The sequence below is a fragment of the Fukomys damarensis genome, unplaced genomic scaffold (assembly GCF_012274545.1).
Source record: "Fukomys damarensis isolate Sample0158 unplaced genomic scaffold, DMR_v1.0_HiC HiC_scaffold_4, whole genome shotgun sequence".
Lineage (NCBI taxonomy): Eukaryota > Metazoa > Chordata > Mammalia > Rodentia > Bathyergidae > Fukomys > Fukomys damarensis.
In genome coordinates, this window is record NW_022900916.1 from 39,274,652 (window position 1) to 39,286,866 (window position 12,215).

The window sequence follows — 12,215 nt, forward strand, 5'->3', positions numbered from 1 at the left end:
ATGAACAGACATTTCTCAAGGAATTAGAAATAACAAATACACCTATGAAAAATGTCCAGTATCACTGGTCTTTCCAGAGATGCAAATGAAAGCAATGCTGAGGTTCTACCTCACTCCAGAGAGAATGGCTGCTATCAAGAAATCAACCAGGTCGGAGCAGACTGGTGGGAACTGCCCAGCTGTGCAAGGAGGTTGCTGCTCCCCCACTTCCAGCACCTTAGGCCTTCATCAGAGCAGACTGTTGAGGACTGCCCAGACACATGGTTGCCTCTACAGCACCCCCCACGGCTGTCCTGCTGCTCTCAGGCCTTCTGGTTTTGCTGGTACCTGGATCCACACTGCAGAGGCACAGTTGGTCATAAAGGCCATTGTACTGAGCTCCAGAAGATAGAACAAAAGTGAAGAACTGCAATAAAGGCACATCAGACCTCTGGAGTTGGTAAGTTGGAGGAATCACAATCTTCCATCAGAACTTGGACTATCTTTAGGGGAAGGGCAGCTGGAACCTGCATTAGAACCTTGCAGCATTCAACCCTGCAGGGGGTCAGGGAGCTCAAGTTGGGCCTTGCAGCAAGAATTTAGCCTGAATCTCATGGGTCTGCCGTTGGCTAGCTGAGACTAATAGACTTAGTTCTGTACATTGCTGCCCATATTATCTATTGTGGCAGTAGAGATATACCCTGAAAGAGGCTCTTCAAAAATTTTTTTCTTTTTCTCTTATTTTTTAAATTTTGTTTTTAAAAATTTATTTTTTCCCATTCTTCAAATTCTTCCTTTTTTCTTTCTTCTTTTTTCTCTACTCAGTCTCTTGCTCCCCCACTTTTGTTCCTATTCTTGCCCTAATTTGTATTTTGTCTTTCTTTTTCTTTTCTTCTCTCTTTCCTTTGCTTGATTGTCATTACTTTCAAAGGAAAGTGAGTATAATTTCTAGCTTCCCTATTACTGTAAGTTGTTCTATTCTTGTTTTTATTCTTGTACTCTGTCTTTCCCCCTTGTCTTCAACAGTTTCCCAGAGTTTGCATGATCATCCTGTGTCCTCTGGCTTCACTTGAAACTTTCTCCTATTCTTTTACCTATCCATTCCTCCCCTCCCAACTCCTTCTAAGTCCCCATCCTGAAGGGTAAATTTGCTATATTGAAGAGTTTATTTACTATAAACACATTTTGGGCTTATCTTTAGTTTTGATTTAATTCACATGGTTAAAGGTGGTAGATGAATAACTATCAGAAATTGTCAATTTCTAAGCTGTGTTTGATGCTATTGTGTTGCTGATTGTATCAGTTGGGCTAAAGGGTTGTGATCAATTTAATGAATTGATATTCCTGATACTATGAAAATGGGAGTGTCTCTGAGTCATTATAGACTCAAATCCTAAAGAGCAGCTATATCAGGAACATTAAAGTACTAACCCAGGAATTTAACCAAGGACAGCATCAACAACAAAAATAAAAATGAGAAAACACTTAAGCAAGGCACAAATACAGATTTCCGGTTCAACAACAGCAAATTCTAGGTGAAACGAGGTGGAAAAGTCTGACGATCAACCACCAGGACACCCTGAACTCATAGCACAGGAAATAACAAAACAGATCAATCAGTTTTCAGAAAAATTCAAAACAGAAATAATTTCCCAGATAACTACAGAGATGGTGAGAACAATGAAAGACATGATTAGAGATTCTAGAACAGAAACAGACAAAAAAAAAAAAAAGATGAATTCAGGATCATGATAGAAGACATGAATACCCAGCATAGGAAAGAAATGGAATACATGAAACAGATTCAAAGAGGTACCCAGAGATTAAAAACTCTATAGAAAGCATTCACAGCAAAATGAATGAATGTGAAGATAGAATTTCAGATATAAAAGATAGGATTGCAGTCAGTGACCATGAAAAGAGATCTCTCTTAAAAACAGTAAGGGATTATGAGAAATCAATCCAACAACTAGATGATGCAAAGAAGAATAATATAAGACTGATAGGAATCCATGAAGTAGCAGGAGAAAGTATAAATAACTTTAAAAAAAACTGCTCACAGAATTAATGACAGAAAACTTCCCAAACATAGGGGAAGAATTTGATGTAATGATAAGTGAGGCATATAGGACTCCAAGTAGCTGTGATTAAAAAAAAAATCTGCACCTAGATATATCATAATCAAGATCCTGGAAACCCAACAGAAGACCTAAATACTACAAGCAGTTAGAGAAAAGAAACAAATTACAGGCAAAAGAAAGCCCATCAGAATCACAGCAGACTTTTCAACACAAACCTTCAAGTTAGGGAGAGCCTGGAGTGAGGTATTTCAAGCCCTAAAAGAAAAAACAACGTCCAACTTAGCCTGATGTATCCTGCAAAACTCTCTTTTAAAATGGATGGGGAAATAAGATACTTCCATGACAAAGAACACATGAGAAAATTCGTGAATACCAAACCAGCACTCCAAAAAATTCTAAACAATATCCTAGAAAAAACAATGAAGGTCACAATACCATGAGGCCCAACAGAGCAAATCAGTTAGGCAAAGCAAGAAACTAAAGAGAGAGGGGGAAAAATTGAAAAGAGCCAACAATGGGACAATAACATGACAATGATAAGTCAGTACATATCAGTTATAACTATCGATGTTAATGGCCTCATTTCACTAATCAAAAGAAATAGACTGGCAGAATGGATTAAGAAGCAAAACCTGACAATATGTTGTATACAAGAAACACATCTACTTCAAAAACAAGCTCATAGACTGAAAGTGAAAGGATGGAAAACAGGAACAAAAGCAGAGGTAGGTATCTTATTTGCAGACAAAGTAAATTTCAAACCAAACTATTTAAGAGAGACAAAGAGGCCACTACATTCTTGTAAAGGGAACAATCCAAGAGGAAGACATTGACAGACAGAATAGATTTCAAGTCAAAACTAATGAAGAGAGACAAAGAAGGCCCCTACATCCTTGTAAAAGGAACAATACAAGAGGAAGAGATGACAATCATAAATATATATGCACCAAATCTTAATGCCCCCAACTATATAAAACAAATATTAAGGAACACAAAAAAACAAATAAGCACTAATGCAATTGTAGTGGGGAACTAAAAACCTCACTACCACAAATAGACAGATCATCTAGACAAAAAAAATCAACAACAAAATACTAGAACTGAACCAAGCTTTTGAACAAATGGACTTAATAGACATCTACAGAGTGTTCCACCCCACAAAGTCAGAATATACATTCTTTTTGGTTGCGTATGGGTTATTCTCCAAAGTAGATCTCATACTAGTTCATAGAACATGTATAAATAAATGAAAGTAATTGAAGTTATTCCATGTATATTATTAGACCATAGTGCAATTAAGCTGGAGATCAATAGCATAAGAAACTGCAAGAACTTCACAAATACATGGAAATTGAACAACACTCTCCTGGGTCACACAAGGAATTAGTTTTTACAAATAATTGATGATGCCAATACAACATACGGGAAGCCATGGGACACAATGAAAGCAGTTCTATATGGAAAATTCATAGTATGAATGACCATACTAGGAAAATAGATCAAGCTTAAACAAACAACCTAATGATGAACCTTAAGCTCCTAGAAAAACAAGAGCAAGAAAAATCCAAAGCTCATATGAGGGAGGAAATTATAAAGATCAGAGCAGAAATTCATGCAATGGAAACTAAGAGAATTATACAAAAAAAAAAAAACAATGAATTGAAGAGTTGATTTTTCCAAAGAATAAATAAAACTGATAAACCATTATCTAACCTTGTCAAAAAAGGAAAGAAAAGGCTTGGGTCCATGCAATTAGGAATAAAAAAGGTGAAGTCACAACAGATTCAGCAGAAATCCAGGGGATCATCAATACCTACTTCAAGAACCTGTACTCTAATAAATTGGAAAAACAGAAAAAAATGGACAGATTTCTAGATATTTATGAATTACCAAAGTTGAACAAAGAAGATAAAAAATTCTAAACACCCAATTACAATGAGTAACTTTGAAAACATAATTAAAAATTTACCAAATAATAAAAGCCCAGGTCCTGATGGCTTCACTGCTGAATTCTACAAGACATTTAGAGATGTACTATTGCCACTACTGTTTAAACTTTTCAATGAAATTGAAAGGGAAGCAATACTTCCAAATTCATTCCTGGAAGCAAGTGTTACTTTGATTCCCAAACCAGGGAAAGAGAACCAACCAAAAAAGAAAACTACAGGTCAATCTCCCTAATGAACATAGATGCAAAAATTCTCAGCAAAATACTGGCAAACAGAATACAGAGGGTCATCAAGAAGATCATACACCCTGACCAAGTTAGATTTATTTCAGAGATGCAAGGATGGTTCAACATACACAAATCAATAAATATAATACACTATATTAACCGAATCAAGGACTGAATCTGAATAGATGCTGAAAAAGCATTTGACAAAATTCAACACCCATTCATGATAAAAACCCTACAGAAAATTGGAATAGATGGTCTTTACCTCAACTTGAAAAAGGGTATCTATGAAAAAACCAACAGCCAACATCATATTAAATGGTCAAAAACTGAAAACATTCATGCCAAATTCAGGAACAAGATAAGGATGTCCACTATCACCATTCCTGTTCAATATAGTTCTGGAAACATTAGCCACAGCAATTAGACATGAGAAAGAAATTAAAATAATAAAGAAAAGAAAGGAAGAAGTTAAACTGTTACTATTTGCTAATGATATGATACTCTACATAGAAGACCCAAAAGACTCTGCCAAAGACTTGTAGACTTAATTGACACTTTCAGCAGAGTAGTTGGATACAAGGGCAATATTCAAAAATCAATAGTCTTCTTGTACACAAATAACAGACTCACTGAGAGAGAAATCAGGGAAATAATTCCTTTCATGATAACATCCAAAAAAATGAAGTATCAAGGAATCAATCTAACAAAGGAAGCAAAAGACCTCTACACTGAAAACTATAGCTCTCTGAAAAAAGAAATCAAAGAGGATATAAGAAAATGGAAAGATATTCCCTGATCCTGGGTAGGAAGAATCAATATGGTGAAAATGACCATACTTCTAAAACTTCAATATAGAGTCAAAGCAATCCTGATTGAAATTCCAACGGTATATTTTACAGATCTAGAGAAAATAATCCAAAAATTCATTTGGAACCAGAAGAGACCTAGAATAGCAATAGCAATTCTAGGCAACAGAGACTTGGCAGCGAGTATCACAATCCCCATCAAACTATACTACAAAGCCACTGTGATAAAAATAGCATGGTACTGTCAAAGAAACAGACCTGATGATCAGTGGAATAGATTGGAAGATACAGAAACAATGCCAGATGTACTCAGCTATGTCATCTTTGATAAAGGGTCCAACCACCCTCAGTGGAGGAAAGATAGCCTCTTTAATAAATTTTGTTGGAAAAACTGGATTTCAAACTGCCAAAGATTGAAACTAGACCCTTACCTTTCACCATGCACTGAACTAAAATCCAAGTGGATTAAAGATCTAAATATTAAAACAGAAACACTAAACTTGCTGGAAGATAAGCTAGGCAGAACTCTTGAAGAAATTGGCACAGGAAAAGACTTTATGAACAAATCCTCAATTGCTCAGGAAGTAGCAGAAAGAATCAACAACTGGGATCTCATCTTATTAAAAAGCTTCTGCACTGCAAGAGAAACCACCAACTGAACTAAGAGACAACCTACAATGTGGGAAAAAATTTTACTAGCAGCTCCTCAGACAGAGGACTATTATCTAGAATATATAAAGAACTCAAAAAAAAAAATCAGACCCCCAAATATAAAGACCTGATTCAAACATGGACATCTGAAATGAGCAGACATTTCTCAGATGATGAAGTAAAAGCAGCAAATAAATATATGAAAAAATGTTGCACATCACTGGTCATTCGAGAGATGTAGATGAAAGCAACACTGAGATTCCACCTTACTCCAGAAAGAATGACTGCTATTTAAAAATCAACCACTAACAAATGTTGGTGGGGTTATGGGGAGAAAGGAATCCTTCTCCACTGTTGGGGGGAGTGCAGACTGGTGCAATCACTGTGGAAATCAATATATAGATACCTCAAAAAACTAGGATTAGAGGTCCCATTTGACCCAGCTATCCCTCTGCTGGCTATCACTCTAAAATAATTGAAAGAATCATACCACAGCAGTATATGCACACTCATGTTTATAGTGGCACAATTTGTAATAGTCAAAACTCAGAAACAGCCCAAATGCCCATCAATTGTAGACTGGGTAAAGAAGATGTGTTTTTTCCTGTAAAATGGAGTACTACTCAGCCATAAAGAATAAGAAACTAGATTCTTTCATAGGAAAATGGATGCATATTCAGGCCATACTCTTAAGTGAAATAAATAGGACACACATGTGTAAATATGGAATAGTTTCTATTGTGGTAGCTGCTTTTGGAAAATATAGTCTACTCTTCATTATCACCTTCTCTGGGCAGAGCTCTTAAAAGTCTAAATACGATCCAAATTGTATAACTGATAATGTGAAGTAGGAAGAAAAGGACTAAAACTGTACGGGAAGTGGGAAGGGTAGGGGAAAGGAAATAGGGAAAAGAAAAAAATATGAGAAAAGGAAAAAATGGAAACAAAGTCTTTGTAAATACGGGTGTGTGGAGGGGGTTAAGGAAGGGCAGGGGTATGGGGAAAAATGAGAACCAAGATCTGTACAAGATTCCCAATGATGAATGTAACTGTACTGTATACCTAAAAAGTACCAGTAAACTCAATGAAAGAAAAGAAAAAGAAAGAAATCAACTAGTAATAAATGCTGGAGGGGCTGTGGGGAAAAAGGAACCCTTTTTTGCTGTTGGTGAGAGTGTAGACTGGTGTAACAACTATGGAAATCAGTTTGGAGATACCTCAAAAAAACTAGTATAGAGGTCCCATTTGACCCAGGTATTTTCCTGATGGGTATCTTCCCAAAAGAATTAAAAGCACCATACCACAGTGATATATGTGCACCCATGTTCATAGTGGCACAATTTGTAATAGCTAAATCTTGGAACCAGCCCAAATGCCCATAAAATGGTGACTGGATAAAGCAGATATATTTTTGAAAAAATATAAAATAGAGTACTACTCAGCCATAAAGAATGAGAAACCACAGACATTTACAGCAAAATAGGATGTACATTGAAGTGCTTTTCTTAAGTGAAATAAAGAGGACACATGTGTAAATTTCAAATAGTTTCTCTGGTTTGAGAAACTGAAAGTGTGAGGATCAAAATGTTTAATAGATAATGTGAAATAGGAAGAAGTGGTCCAAAGTAGAAGGGGAAGGGATATTGGGAAGGTAGGGGAAAGGAAAGAAGGGAAAGGAAAAAAATGAGAAAAGGAAAAACAACCACAAAGAAAGTCTTTGTATATAGAGAGGGGTGGAGGGGTTGAAGGAAGGGCAGGGGAATGGGGAAAAAATGAGAACCAAGCTATATCATCTAATGTTACAAATTCCCAGCGATTTATTGTATACCTTAAATGTATCAATAAATAATGAATAAAAAAAGAAGCTCCAGGAATGAGCATGAATTAAATTGGCCTAGAACATAGGGAGAGGGAAGAAGGCAACTGAGGCGGATAAAACAGCATACTCATGCCAAGCAGCTTGGTGAAGCAGCAGCATGTGGGAGTTACAAGGGAGATCTGAGTGTAAGGAGAGGACAGCATACTGAGAAAAAAGTTTTAGTAAAGAAGATTTTAAATGTGTTAAAAACAAAAGAACAGAATGATGAACAGCCATGTATCCATCACTTATCTTTAACCATTATTAACTCAGACCAATCCTGTTTCTTATACATGTATCTCTTCTTCCTCCCTAAGTTTCAGCTAGGTTGATATGTATGTGTGCATGTATATATGTATGTGTTGGCATTGGGGATTGAACCCAGGGCCTTTTAATTGAACTACATTTCCAGCTCTTTTAAAAATTTTTGTTTTGTGATGAGGTCTTGGTAAGTTCCCCAGGTTGGATTTAAACGTGATACTCCTGTCTCAGCCTCCCAGAGTGTTGGTGTTATGGGCCTGTGCTGCTATGCCTCTCTATGGCTGGGTTTTTTTAATCCATTAATTTTACTGGTACATTTTAGGTATATAATATGATGACATTCATCATTGGGGGTTTGCACCATTATATAATGTATCTTGGTTCTTATTTTTTCCCCATTCTCCTACCCTGCCTTCAACCCCTCCACCCCTCCTCATTTACAAAGACTTAGTTTTCATTTTCTCATATTATTCCATTCCCATTTTTCTTTTCTCCTGCTCTTCCCATTTCTCCTTCTTCCTTGCACATTTTCTTCCTATTTCACATTATGTATTATACCTTTTAGTCCTTATTTATGCTTTCAGTTTCTTATACCAGAGAAACTATTTGGTAGTTACACGTGTGTGTCCTATTTACTTCACTTGAGAATATTGCCTCAATATACAATATCTCTAGTTTCTCATTCTTTATGGCTGAGTAGTACTTATTTTATATATTTTTTAAAAACACATTTTTTTGTCCAGTCTCCTGTTGATGGGCAATTGGGTTATTTCCAAGTTTTAACTATTATAAACTGTGCCACTTTGGCTGGGTTATTTTTAATCATAATGGAATGTATTTTTGAGAAGGTAACATGTAGGTTAAAATATAAACCTTCGATAGCCATGAAGATTTCCAAGAAGAATAGTCCATGCAGAAGGAAAAATTGTCACAAAACCCTGAGATTGGCACAGACATGAATTTCTTGAGACACAAAATTAGACCAGAGTGGGTCTAGTAGATGAACAGAGTAGGAAGAAGAGATGACATCAGAGAAATAGACTGGCTCAGCTTGTAGAGGCCTTGGGATAATAGTAAGAAGCTTGAATTTTACCTGGATTATTATATGAAACCCCTTTAAAGTAGAGGGCATTGTGTTTTGAATTACCCTTTGTGATCCACTCAGATTTAATTATGGTTTAGAGCTAGACTGTCCTCCAAGAGCCCCATGTGTTCAGAGGTGGGCCTTTTGGCAGGTGACTGGGTCATGGAGGCACTATAATCCTCAGGGGATTAAAGAGTTCAGGGTGAATGTATCATTAGGAAGTGCGGTATGGACAGAGAAGGTGGGTCTCTAGAGACGTGGCCTTAATCAGTGTATCTGGATTCCTGGCTCCTCCCTTCATTCTTTACTTCCTGGCTACCATGATGTGAGCAGCTTTCCTCTGCCAAGGCCCTTCCACCATGCTGTTTCTGCCTTGGAGACAGACAACCAAGGACAGTGACCATGAACCAAAATAAACTTCTACTCCTTTAAGTCATGTCAACTGTTTTGCCCCAGCAACCAAAAAGTTACTAAGACACTTCCTTGACCCTCAAGTGTGGGAGAGGTGTCTTAAAATAGTAGATTTTTGTTATTCATAATAGTTATGTTCTAGAAACTAGCCGTGAGTACTGCATTAGTGAATACTTTACCTTTACTTGTAGAGGTATCAGTTTATGTGATAGTTAACTGATTGTGTCAGCTTGAGTAAGAAATGGCCAACTAAATTGGATGACCATGGTTCTGGGTGTGGCTGAAGGGATTTACTGAAGACAGACCTACCCTGGGTGTGAATGATGCCAGCTAATAGGCATGTTGCCTGAATGGAATTAAAGGGAAATGAAGAAGGAAGACTCGCTTCTCTTTCTTTGGAGGAGCTCTAGTTTCACCTTGGGTGGTGTCTCCTGGCTTCCAGTACAGACCCTTCAGCCTACCAGCAAAGATTATTTGGCCTCTTGATAGGGACTCTCATGGGACACTACAGTGAGCTGTGGGCCTTCATTTGGATCCTTCAGATCTCCAGCACAGAGAGAGCTCTTTTGTACTCTTCCACACCTGACTCTGCAGGTGGTCACTGTAAACATATCTTGTAAGTCTTTATACAGTATATTTGTATATCTTGCATTAAATCTGGTTCTGTAGAATAAACACTGATACTGTTTCCTATGAATGTCTGGTCATATTGTTTACTGATCAATGATATACTTGTTCTATGTGAGCTTCTTGTTTTATATATCTCATTGATTTATTAACATTAAACCATCAGCTGAGAGTGCCAGAAGTCATTTCTAAACAAAACTTATCTAAAACATTTATTTGCTTCACAGGGTACATCACAGCCTTCTTGGGTTTATCAATTCTAGACAGCCTTTCCAAACTATGATCAAGAGCAATTTTAAACAGCAAAATCACAAATGAAAAGCACAAGAATTCAAATAGTGTGTCACTAAATATATCTTGAAAAGGATACTTGCTTACTGTATGAGAACTAAACAAAGCAGTGTCACCTTGCTCAAAGTCTTCTGGGAACATGCACATTGGTGATTCAAGATTTTTATTACTCTGTGCCTGTTCATTAATGGCTTTGAAGGTTCCATGAACACAAGATACTGTTTCTGTCCTTATTAGTCTCTGTTGTAGTCTTGGTGACTCATTGTCTCTCTCTGTCAGAAAGGGAAGTAACACTTCTCACAGTTATTGTGATGATTAAATCAAGCAAGTTTTGGAAAAGTGTAAAGTACTATAAATGTAATAATAATAATAATTATTTTTATTGAGTTTATTGGTACATTTTAGGTATACAGTACAGTTATATTCATTATTGGGATCTTGTGCCTTTACATGACAGGTCTTGGTTCTCATTTTTTCCCCTTGTTCCTGCCCTCCCTTCACCCCCTCCCCCCCATTTACAAACTTTATTTCCACTTTTTCATTTTCTCATATTTTTTTCTTTTCCCTTGTTACCTTTCCCCTACTCTTCCCACTTTCTCTACACCTTTAGCCCTTTTCTTCCTATTTCACATGGTCAGTTATCTCTTTAGGATCTTATGTACTATTATAGTTTTTCACAACAGAGAAACTATTCAGTATTTACACATGTGTGACTTATTTATTTCACTTAGGAGTATAATCTCAATATGTATTCATTTTCCCATGAATGAATCTAATTTCTCATTGCTTATGGCTGAGTAGTATTCCATTTTATAGAAAAACCACATCTTCTTTATCCATTTTCCAACAGATGGGCAAATGGGCTATTTCCAAGTTTTAGCTATTACAAACTGTGCGGCTATAAACATAGGTGTGCATATATCACTGTGATATGACTCTTTTAATTTTTTTGGAAAGATACCCAGCAGAGGGATGGTGGGGTCAAATGGAACCTCTAGTCCCAACTCTTTGAGGTATCTCCATATTGGTTTCCACAGTGGTTGCACCAGTCTGCACTCCCACCAACAATGGAAAAGGGTTCCTTTCTCCCCACAACCCCACCAACTCTTAACTCCAGATGTACTCAGCTACCTCATCTTTGGCAAAGGAACTGACATTCCCCACTGGAGGAAAGATAGCCTCTTTAATAAATGGTATTGGAAAAACTGGATCTCAACCTGCCAAAGATTAAAACTAGACCCTTATCTTTCACCATGCACTAAATTAAAATCCAAGTGGATTAAAGATCTAAATATTAAAACAGAAACACTAAACTTGCTGGAAGATAAGTTAGGCAGAACTCTTGAAGACATTGACATAGGAAAAGACTTTATGAACAAATCCTCAGTAGCATGGGAACTAGCAGAAAGAATCAATAACTGGGATCTCATCTTATTAAAAAGCTTCTGCACTGCAAAAGAAACCATCAATAGAACTAAGAGGCAACCTACAATGTGGGAAAAAATTTTTACCAGCTGCGCCTCAGACAAAGGACTATTATCTAGAATATATAATGAACTCAAAACAATCAGTCCCCCCTAATATAAAGACCCAATTAAAAAATGGGCATCTGAAATGGACAGACATTTCTCAGACAAAGAAGTAAAAGCAGCAAGTAAATATATGAAAAAATGTTGCAAATCACTGGTCATTCGAGAGATTCAGATGAAAACAACACTGAGATTCCACCTCACCTCACAAAGAATGGCTGCTATCAAGAAATCAACCAATGTAATAATTATTAATGTCTGCTATCATATAGTTTAGACAACATAATCCAGTGACAAATTGATTGTATTTTGCTGTATGTCACCTGACCCCACTCTTAACCCTGGCTCTTCCACCCAACTTTCAAAAGAAGAAGAAATTTCTAAGAAGTAGGTTCACATTTTCAAAATGAAGTGGGGGAAAACATTATTAATATGTGCATTAATTTCCTATTGCTTCC